A 12224-nucleotide genomic window follows, 5' to 3' on the forward strand; every position below is an offset into this window, starting at 1 on the left:
TCGGCTTGTGACGCTGATATGCCGCAGTCAGCACTGACTCCACGCTGAGCGGCGTCGCCCAGGCTGCCAGCCACAGAATCGCGAATAGAGCGTTTTCCTTAAAGCCGCAACGCCGAGCCGCAGCGCCCCAGGAGCTGTCCGTGCGCCGGTGCTGAAGCAGCGCAACTTCGCTGTTCATAAATATTAGCTTCAGTAATATAGCTGCAGGGGAATAACTGCACGTAATTAGGAATGATAATATATAAAAACAGAATTACAAAATATGCAGTAGGAAACACCCTGTTTATTGAAATGCAACTGCTGTCCCCCATTGGCGCGGGCCGCCTTTTAGTTTCAGGGGCAGTTTGATGTCTTATTTAACGCGACTAAGTGACCGGCAAAGCCGTTTGCACTGTAATGCGAATACATGAAGATAAGTGCGGTGCCATATCCACGAACGTAGCCTATAATTTTTTTTTGAGAGGACAATGAATCAGATTCCCTTTTACGACATGAATCTCACCTGTAAGTCTTTCGTAGATCTAGAGGATAAGCCTATACGACTGTGCTGCTTAATAATAATAATAATAATAATAATAATAATAATAATAATAATAATAATAATAAATTCCCTTTTATATAACGCATTTCACAATTCCAAGGTCGCTTTACTCATTTTCCATTTGTTCCTATTCGTTAAAACATGAAACGAACATTTTGGAAAAATTAACATTCTTTTCGTGTGCCGCTGAGTATTGTTTTACATTTATCTTTTGCATAAAACCGGCAAGTATTGAGCTGGGATGTAGTCCGTTGGTTAAAGTAAAATATGAGCTATAGTAAATCACGTTGTAACCTATAAAAAGGTTATATGTATAGTTTATCAACACACACGTGCATTATCACAGTTTGAATTAAGTTCTAAGTGACATCTGGGAAAAAAAATTAAGTACAACAAACACAGACGAATATGATATCAACTTATTTTTCATCTAATATAGACCTTAGGGGTTTTACCCTGTACATTTGAAAATATGAACCATATATGTCCCTGCTTCTTTAAGTCCGATAGCTTAATTTGCACTTATTTAATGAATTTAAAGTTATTCTTAATGACCATTTTGCACTGATTTATTTTGTGTTAATTACAGATGTTGACAAGCTGGTCACAATATCCTTCTTGGTTTATGCTGTACTTCAGTGCTTTTAGAGCTGATTTTAAATTAGATTTAAACTCTATCATTAATGTCAGACTCTCTGCATGGGTTTTTTTTTATTGCTGTTAGGGAGTTTGGATATATTTCTTCACCAGTGGACCATCTATGAAGGAGTTCCTGTTCTTCAATTGGTTATGCCCGGTGTGGCGGGTTCTGAGTGGTGGAAGGTTTCAGGGGAGAGTTTCATTACAAAGGCAGGCAGGCGTAATGCCCTGAGAAATGGTGTTAGAGGGCGTGAAGGGAAAGATGCCAATTGCAGGGCTCACGGAGTCAGAGGAGACAGGGAAGTGACTTCTCTTTCTGAGTAATATGCCTGTCAGAATACTAGCCATTTGATAGCGAATGAAACTCATTTAAGGGGTTTAATCTAGAAAAAATGCACAGGGAGGCCTCATGAACTCACAGAATTGCCCATTGTAGAGAGGAAGAGACAGAATGTGCAGAGGTTAGGAAAAATTCAATGCATGTGGTTTTAATTTATAAATATCCATCCATCTTCTTTAACTGTTTATACCATTCAGGGTCACAGAGGGGGGCTACAGGCACACAGCAGGGAACAACCCAGAAGGAGGCAGCAACCCATCTCAGGGCACACATGGGCAATTTGGTAACTCCAGCACACATCAGGATGTCTTTGGACTGTGGGGGAAACCGGAGAACCCGGAGGAAACCCCACAGAGACAGAGGGAGAACATGCAAACTCCACACACGTGGAGCTATGGTGGAGACCCAAACCCGGGTCCCAGAGAGCGACAGCATTAACCAATGTGCCCCTGTGCAGTCTCAAGTTTTAAGTATTTCTATAATGCATGTATTGCAAGTACATAATTCTCATGATAAATTGAGTTAAACTTTCTGCAACTGTGACTATGTGTGTGTGGGGGGGGGGGGGGGGTTGGAGTGAATCATGTATATATTAAAAACCTGTTATTTTGACCTTATGGGGACATTTAATCAGTCACTAAGAATCTGTGAATACAATTAAAAAACAAGAATGGCTAAAAGTCTTGCATTTTGATTGGTTATTCAGGGTTAGGTTTAAGGCTGGGTAGGGGCTAAGGTGGTCATTGCTGGGATTAAGGTTTTTTCCCATAGAAATTAATGGAGAGTCCCCACAATGAAATAGGCACCTAATCTCTCTGTGTATTTGTGTGTTTGTGCGTGAATTTGTGTGTGTGGGTGCGTGGTTGCATATGTACACTTTTTCAAAACATTGTAGGGACATGCTGAGGAAAAATGCCTTCATAATGTTAGTAGACCCTGATACATCGATCAAAATAACCTGATTTTCACAATGACCCTTTGGCTTGTTGTTAATTTTCTTGTATTTTCAAAATAGTTTGTGGTCATGTTTGTGTGTGTGTGTGTAGGGTGTAAATTTGTATTCTGTTACCCTCGAAAAGCTTGATAAGATCTGACAGTGTCTCACTGGATCAGTGCTTTCAGTTTTATTCATATGAATGTTGGTTTTCCAGGTTCCAGCTGAAGCGTGTTGTTCATCTGTCTCACCCTCTTTCACTCTCCCTTCTTTCTGAGCCGGCAGTAGCCAGCTGTCCCATAGTTACCCTTCAGTTTTAAATTAACGTATATGAATTCAGTCAAAATGTTCCTGGCTTCCTTCTCTCACTGTTTTCTTCCGCCCTGGGGCCAAAAATTTTTGGACCATGTTTGTATTCTCTATGGATACGTTCTGCGGTACTTTGATGCATTTACGATTTTACTTAAAATCTCAGGTGATCTTCAAAACATAGTTTTCCCTGCTCACTTGAGATCCAAACATCTGCAGAGGTACCTGAAAGTAATTGAAATTTTTGTCTCTGGAGAGAACCTGATGGAAATATTAATTACCTGATTTCTGCTAGGCTATGTATGAAACTATGCCAGACTATGGTAAGTGGGCCTGGATGAGAATGTGGAATTATGGGAACCTGCCATTCATGGTTCCTGGTGCCTGTGAGCTGCAGCAAGATTTCCAGTGGGACCATGGTGAGCGAAAAAAAAAAGGCTCTCACTGGGTTCTCTGCCCCGGAATTCCTAGAAACTGTTTTTCATTACTTACTTTACTATAAATTCATTTTTATGTCCTGAAATCAACCGATTTTGCTTACATACAACAATGTTGAGACATTAATCTTTGGATTAAGTGGAGTAAGTGGTACAAATGCGTCTGCTTCCTTTTCCTTAAAATGCAAATCTATGAGAGCCTTTTCGTACTTGCACAGCATTTATATCTCAGCTTGGCACATGAAGATTGATATTAGCTTCCATCTGTCATAAAGGTCATTTAATTTTAAGTTTAGTTTCTGACATAGAAACTAAGGTCACCTGTGTGAAGGAACTTGAGAGCATGGGTTGGGATGGGTGACATAGCTACAGAATCTGAGATAGATTGTGGTTGAGCCTCCCTGTTGCTCGGGAATCATTTGGGAGATAATAATCCTGTTCAGATGGCTTTTGCAAGGTCCTGGCCTTGTTGGAGTCAGGCGGGTTGATCCTGCACCTGGAGCTTCTGGCTGGTATACTAGGTGATCCTGGCTGGCCAGAGTGCCTCACTAAGCCAGAAACCTGACTGCTTCACTACTTCTGATCAGCTAGCTGCTTTACACTCTATCGGCCCAGAGTGAGCAGAGCGGGCTGGTCATTATTAATGGCTGTCTGCTTTCAGCCAGCCTTTCGCTGTTTCACCATATCACTGTTTTTGATATCTTGGTTGTTCTGTGTAAATATTGCACACATAAATATTTCACGCACATGCACACACAAACATTCACTCAATAATGTATATTTGTTAGTTGTTGCGTCTTTAGAGTCAGTTTCCTGAAGTAACCGTCTTTGGTAAACCAGTTTTAGTATCTCTTAGTGAAAAAGTTTTTTTTCAGCAGCTCCTGGAAACATTTCAAATGATTTCAGTGAATTTAAATACTGAATCCAGATGACAAAAACAAACAGCAGTACTGCATCGGTACAGTAGCCTTTAAGATGGCCAATAGGTGGCACTGTTGCCTGACCCCTCTATAGTTCAGGGTCAGAATTCCACCCCCACTGCGTGTGAGTTTGAATGTTCTCCTTGCTTTTTCCAGGTTTCCTCTCACAGTCCAAAGACATGCTGTTATTTTAGTGCATGAGTGTATGTGCCCTGTGATGAACTGCAGTCCCATCCATGATGTATCTCAGCCTTGTGTTATATGCGGCTTATGTCTGTTTCTCTTTCTAGGACAAGAGGTTGGAAGATGGATCTTAGGAGTGGTTTTTAAGAGAGAGTGCAATGCGGCCGCATCCCCTCTAGAGGGAGCTCAGCTGTAACTTTTAAGTGGCGTAACATCTGGCTCCTCTGAAAGCATTAGTAAGAGTGACAATGGAGCTGGAGGATGCTGTGATGTCACGTGCTGCACTAGATGCATGAACTGCCCTATCGCTATCCTATCTTACCACCAAAGCAGATTGATTGGCTTCAGCAGGGAATTTAATTTGCACATATAGAAATGCAAAAACTCAAGATAAATTGCAAAGACAATACACACAGTGCAAACAATATTAAATAAATGAATGAATAAATTGGCTGTCTTGTGTCAGGAGGATATGTTTTAGTGCATGATGGCTACAGTAAGACAAAATGGTAACCCTTTACTTGAGGAGGCACAAACTATATAGTATTATACTCTTACTTATGTATTAATTAACCGCAAGCTAAGTCTCAGTTACATGCTGATCTCATGTTCTTTCATCATTAATGAATCATGAAGCATCATTTTTCTCAAGCAGCGGCTATATTTGTCACTGTATCTGTTAATTCTGTACTACTGAAGTGTGCTGAAGTACTGAAAGGATTTAGTAAGGAGCTATTGAAGGAACAAGTAATGAATAACACAAGTGAAAGACTGATCTCATCTTTGTTCGTCATTAATGAATTGTGTCACATCTTTTATCTCAGATAGTCCCATATTTGTTCTTCAGTAGTAACTGAGTTACTACTAAGTATTTGTGCTCCGTCGAGTGAAGTGTTACTGAAAAAGTCCCCAATATAGCTTCTTAGCACACACACCATGGTGGAGTGATCTGTTGGCTGAAGGTGCTCCAAGATAGTGCCCTATGGAACATATGAGCAGAATTGTTCATAGCATTGTTCATTGTTGCCATTATGTCATTATCCTCTTCTCTGCCACTACTTCCAGTGATCTTGGCTTGGTCCAGTGATGGAATTAGCTTCCCCGAATCATCCAGGTTTCAACAAGCCTCTGTTGTTCTCACTGAGGTTGCTGTTTCTGAGAATCATCAGAAAAACACAGGGAAAAAGGGATAGCAATTCCTACTTTGCTACTACGGGTACAATCGTAAAAGAATGTTCGATGGAAAACAGAGCTTGGTTGTCATGGGACCCATTATGTCTTGCAAAACAAAACACCACATTCCACAGTAATAACCTCACACCAAACAGCCAAGCATGGTGCTCGTCGTGTCTCTGTTTGGGGATGCATTGCTGTATCAGGAACATGAATGAGTCAAAGAGTCCATGAATCCTACTCTGCCAGAGACATCTACAGGAGAGCATCAGAGTCTGAAGCACATGCAGATAGACAGTGATCCTAAACAACACATGGAAACACTTTCTATGAATTCCATATTTATCAGAATCTATGAACACATTCATAACACATTATAATGCATTCACGAGGCATTATAAACATGCTATAAATATTTATTAAAAAGACATAACTTATAGCCATATTTATTATGCATTATGAATGCTTTACAAAGCTCTTATCTATAATGCACTGTAGATAGCTTCATGCAGCACAAAGCATCCATAATTCTTTTACCAGCCATTATAATGCATTATGAAGGTATCTATAGTGCATTATAGATGAGAGCTTCATTGGAGCTTATGAAATATTATAATCAACACTATAATGCCTTTTGACTGTCAATAGAGGATGCTGTAATGCTTTATTAATTATTATACTGAACATTATAACGCATTAGGAAGGTACAGTCATGTGAAAAAGGAAGTACACCATCTTTCAGTTCTAGGGATTTACGTATCAGGACATACGTTCTACAATTATTTAAATCTAACTTTAGACATAAAACATCACACAACAGATTCCACCGTGTCATTGTTTATTTAACGAAATTGAAGCCAAAATGGAGATGCAATGTGTGAAAAACTAAGTATACCCCATGATTCAATAGTTTGTAGAATCACCTTGAACAGTAATTACTTGAAGTAACTGTTTTCTGTATGAATTTATCAGTCTCTCACATCATTGTGGAGGAACTTTGGCCCACTGTTCTTTACATGTTGCGTCAGTTCATTAAACTTTATGGGCATTCATTTATGCACAGCTCTCTTAAAGTTCCGCCTCAGCATTTCAGACAAACTGAGATCTGGACGTCACTACAACACCTTGATTCTTTTCTTTTTCAGCCATTCTGTCATAGATTTGCTAGTGTGCTTTGGATCATTGTCCTGTTGCATGACCCAGTTTCAACCAAGCTTTAGTTATTGGACAGATGGCCTCACATCTGACTCTACTTTGGTAGTTCATGAGCGACTCAATGACTGCAAGATGCCAAGGTCCTGTGACAGCAAAGCCAGCCCAAATCATCACCCCTCCACCACTGTGCTTGACAGTTGGTATGAGGTGTTTCTGCTGATATGCTGTGTTTGGGTTCTGCCAGACGTGGTGCTATGCATTATGGTCAAACATCTTGTGTTATATGCAAGATGTGCAACGGACCTTGTTCCATAAGTGTTGTTGTCATAAGTCACGCTGCCATGTTCTTTTTAGAGAGGAGAGCCTGTCTCCTGGCAACCCCTCCAAACAAGCCGCACTTTTTCAGTCTTTGCCAAATTGTACTGTCATGATCTTTAACATTTATCATGCTAACTGAGGCTTGTAGAGTCCGCAATGTAGCTCTTGTTTCTGTTGTTTTTGCAATTCCTCTGAGCATCACACGGTCTGAATTTGCTGGGACATCCACTCCTGGAAAGATTGCCAACTGGTTAGAATGTTTTGCACTAGTGAATAATCGTTCTCACTGTAGAATGGAGGACTTCAAATTGTTTGGAAATGGCATTATGGCCCTTCCCAGATTGATAGACAGCAACAATTGCTCCTCTAATATCATTGCTGATGTCTTTCCTCCTTGGCATTGTGTTACCACACACCTGAATGCTCCAGACTAGCCAACTGCCAACACTTCTACTTTTATAGAGGTGGTCACACTGGCTGAAGATCAGTTAATCAAGTGCATCTGATTAGCAGCACTTGGCTGCTACTTTCCCTCTTCATTCCTATGGAAGCAGGATGGGTTTACTTAATTTTGTAATAATGTTTTTATTTACGCGCAAAATTGACAGCGGGTCTACTGTCTTTTTCACATGCCCATATCTATAATATTATTATAGATGACATAATAGATGTTAGCATTAAGTAAAATGTTACCCACCATACCTGCAGGTTTATATCAGAGTATCTAAAGACAAAGAAAATCGCACTTTTGGACCAGCTTCCAAAATCTAAACCGAAAACCCACTTCAGTCTTGTGGCAAGACCTGAAATGAACAGTTCACATAAGAACTCATCAAAACCTATAAAGCAGTGGCTGCTATCATTGCTGATGAAGGCACAGTGACCGGTTATCGAGTACTAAGGGATGATTACTTTCTCACAGAGGGATATTGAGTGCTGCATAACTTTTAATGCTAAATAAATGGCATAATGATTGAAATGCCATATTTCATATACACTTATATTCCTTTATCATTTATCTATTCAGTTTTATTTGAATATCTTATAACATTCAAATACAGAATATTGGACTAAGAGGCAAACGTGTTTTGTTCAGGTTGCGTTAGGGTAAGCTGCTGTTGATTGCACAAGCTGCAGGGAAGGACTGTGTTGCAACAATCTGAGCAAGTGAAGGAGCTTGTTATTTCCTGTTTAACTGTACTGACATCACTACAAAGCACTTATTATGAGTGAGATTTCACTTATTTATCTGTATAGATTCATAAAGCCTGTTAGAACTTGTTTTTAAGTTGGAAAATGTTTTCTTACGTAGGGTGTGGCTGTTTTTACTATATACATTTTCATCCAAGACTTTTTCATCCAAAATAATCTTCATAATGACTCCCTACCCTGACTTTCTGATGATTTATCAATGTACTATAACAAATGTGTAGGTGGCTGCACCTCTAAAACTGAACCAGAGTTAAGCGAGTCTGTTTCTTTTTCAATTCCCTGACTGTGCTAGAATCCAAAAGTAAACACGACATCACAATTAGATGTTCACCGACCAGCTCTGCACTCTTCACCATGTTTCCTGTTTAAGCAGGTGCTCAGAAGGGGAACACCGCACAGTGGTACACTGTCTGAGGTTAGTTGTTAGCTTAGCATCAGCTAGCTTTCTCCTGAGGCTGTGCTTGCAGGCTGTACCTGGTCAGTTAGTGTACATGGGGTTTCATGGTTGTCCTGAAGTCCTGGCATGGTCTCTTGACACAGGCTTCTATGATCCACAAGCTGGGGCAGCTCTAGGCTAAGTGGAGAGCTGGGACTGACTGTAACCCGCAAACATGTCAATGAGTCAGAAATCAAGATTTAAAACTATTACATTTTGTCCGTCTATTCCATTCAAAATACATGAGTTCCATGATCGGAATTTGGTGAAAAGTTGGCTCTAAAAATAAATGATGAACCTGCACTCAGGAACAAGAGTCCTATTCCATTAATATTTTAATAGGTGCAGCTGCCAACCAAGATTGCGTAACTGACTACCAGTGTCGGGATGCACACTCAAAAAATGTTTTTTAACTATTTAAAGGATTATCTGTCTACTAATAAGAAACAAACCAAAAGTTGACTCTAACATTAGCCAGTCAACATAGTTAGATATTTACATTAGCCAATCAACATAGTTAGATATTTACATTAGCCAGCGAAAACAGTTAGCTATTAACATTAGCCAGCGAACACAGTTAGCCATTAACATTAGCCAGCCAACATAGTTAGCCATTAACATTAGCCAGCCAACATAGTTAGCTATTAACATTAGCCAGCCAACATAGTTAGCTATTAACATTAGCCAGCCAACATAGTTAGCTATTAACATTAGCCAGCCAACATAGTTAGCTATTAACATTAGCCAGCCAACATAGTTAGCTATTAACATTAGCCAGCCAACATAGTTAGCTATTAACATTAGCCAGCCAACATAGTTAGCTATTGACATTAGCCAGAGAACACAATTAGCTATTGACATTAGCCAGCCAACACAGTTAGCTATTAACATTAGCCAGCCAACACAGTTAGCTATTAACATTAGCCAGAGACAACAGTTGCTGTGTGTCAGTAGGCTGATCCTCCTGATGGTGATCTCAAACTTTATACGGATTAACCAAAACATAGTTAAATAATTTTGTACTTAGGTTGACCAGGTTAACTACAATGCTAGCAATGGTTTTACCTCCCATGTCCTAATAAGTATTTGAAAATCCTGGAGAGATCAAGGAATGTAGTTGGGATGAGTTTGTGTGTGTTTATGTGCATTTGGTGAGAATTTGGTGAGTTGAACAGTAGACCTGCAGACGTATGGAAAATGGTAGGGGGGGCATCTGAATATCTGCGGCCCAGTCCTAGGCATGCCCCTGCCTACAGGCCTGGTTGATTGATGTAGGCTGCTTCATTTCTGAAGTTTCCATCTGGGACAGTTTGGCTGACATGCCAGATTGGCTGATACTGGCTATTCTCTTGATGTAGGCTGGGTTTCTTCTACTGCTGCTGGATGGATGGTTAGCTTACTGCTGCCCTCTTTCTGCTGCAGGTCCTGATAAATCAGACACACGTGGAAAGGGTGCTAGGCCAACCCATGCAGTACGGTGGAAATATTCTACACCTCCACCTCTTTCGATTGCTAGTTTTCCCTCCTGTGGTGTGCCTCTTACAGGAAACGATGGTGGTGACGCACAACTTCCTGCAATATTTAACCCCAGGGCTCTCTGTTACTGACAGGAGGGGCCAAGCAGAGCATGGCAGGGGGGACGGGCATGTGCTATGGAATGTATCAAAAAAAATACCTCAGGTGGCATCCTTTCAGCTGCTTACAGCGTCTTTCCTCAGTATTCAGATCACGGCTGAGAAGAGGGGCAGTGGTGCCAGATCCGTATCGGTATTTATTAACAAATAGTCTAGCGATTAACTAGTAATACAGCAAAGCATTCGTCGTCAGCCATTAAGTCATAAACAGCCGTAAAGCTAAGCTATTTAATATTTCTGCTGCAAATTAAAATAGGGCATCACTGAAGATCAAAGCATCAACACTACAGTCACTTTCCTGTGAGAATATATCGGCGTCTATGCCAAATGAAAACAAAAAAAGCTTTCATCTAGTCCACACCTGTCCTAAGTGTTGCAGATGGTGAATACATTACACTTGCAATTCAAAGGTTTCAATTTATTTCCTGCGAGAGGCACCGATGCAGCACCAGGCCGTTTCCCCAAATAGACCAGCTGTGTGAATATTCAAGCTGTATGTCAGTCAGCATTTAAGGACTAAAACATGGCTAAAATATTGCAGAATGGTGATTCTGGTGAAATTATAAATTGGTACCTATTGCAACTTAAGTAGATATGGAGTTTCATACTAAAACCTGTGTCTCTTAGGCCAGTGTTTGGTACTCAGGGACCGACACATAGCAAATACATGGACAGTAGCAGTGTGACATCACACCTTCAGCACTGGGGTCTCAATCTCACCCCAACTCTGTGTGTGAAGTTTGTATGTTTTTCCCAAGTTGTACAGATTTCCTCCAGGTGTATATATAATCCTCTTTAATCCTCTTATTAAACTGGTATCCATAGTAATTGGGTGTGTATGTATGAGTTCTGCAATTTACTGGCATCCTATCCTTGGCGTCTTGCTGCTTTGTGCCCTGTGTTGCCTGTTATAAGCTCCAGGCCACCTCCACCCAGTGATGGTAGCTGTAATATGGATGGAGACCCCTTTGCAGTCGCTAAAACACCATGCATCTCCACTTTGGCCACTAGTCAATTGTATTAGCAATACATGACCACTAGAGAGCGAAAGTCCCTTTATTGAATGAAACCAAAAACCCGAATCTGGCTTTGAATAGTAACCCATTGATGTCAACTGACATTTTATAGCTTGGAACGACAAACGTATGTGCGTGGTCTGTGTTTCAGTGCATAAACAAGATAAACATGGATAGCAATTAATCGTTGCTTGATTTGTACCGTATGTGTCCTTAAATTTAAAAGTGAAGATGACCTTTGCAATTACATAGCTGCACGTGGGATAAATTTTTTTGGAAAAAGGGACTGATAACTGTGTAATGCACAATATCGTTAAAATGAAGCTTCGCTGATTTTTAAAATTTATAGTATTTTATTGATGCGCGCGTCGAAGCTGGCTTGCTAATTTTACGCATGCACGCTTAGTAATTGTGCTTTCGCTTCATTTCGAATTTCATTCACAGAACGTGTTTCCACGATTTAATGTCGATGAGCTCCCGTCTCATTTTCAATGCAGTGGATGCACACAACAATCTGATACAGCACGAGAAATCCTAGAATCTCATACAGTCTCACAGATAAACAGTTATAAGCAGGAGCTGCTTTGGGTCGTATTAAGTAGTCAGTTCTATAATTATTTATTTGCTGCGCATCTACCAGCAAACATCTGGAAATCGCCGAAAAAACATTCTCATCTTGTGTCTAATCGTTATTAAAATCCATCTTTTCCTTTCTGTAGCTACTCCTTATTCTTACTGCCCATGACTCACATGTGCACAATCGTCACTAAGGCATAATGGGAGATAATGGAAAATGTGCTCTGCATTTTTTGCATAATAATAGATATAATAAAGCATGAATGAACACACTGACAGCCCACTGTCATCACGGTTGTAGGTGTTTTAATGTAAAACCCTAGTTTTGGTTAATGAACGGAATTAGATATAATCAACAACCATAATTGGTCATTATATATTGTTATTGTGTTGCTATGCAA

The sequence above is a fragment of the Brienomyrus brachyistius genome, chromosome 23 (genome assembly GCF_023856365.1).
Source record: "Brienomyrus brachyistius isolate T26 chromosome 23, BBRACH_0.4, whole genome shotgun sequence".
Classification (NCBI taxonomy): domain Eukaryota; kingdom Metazoa; phylum Chordata; class Actinopteri; order Osteoglossiformes; family Mormyridae; genus Brienomyrus; species Brienomyrus brachyistius.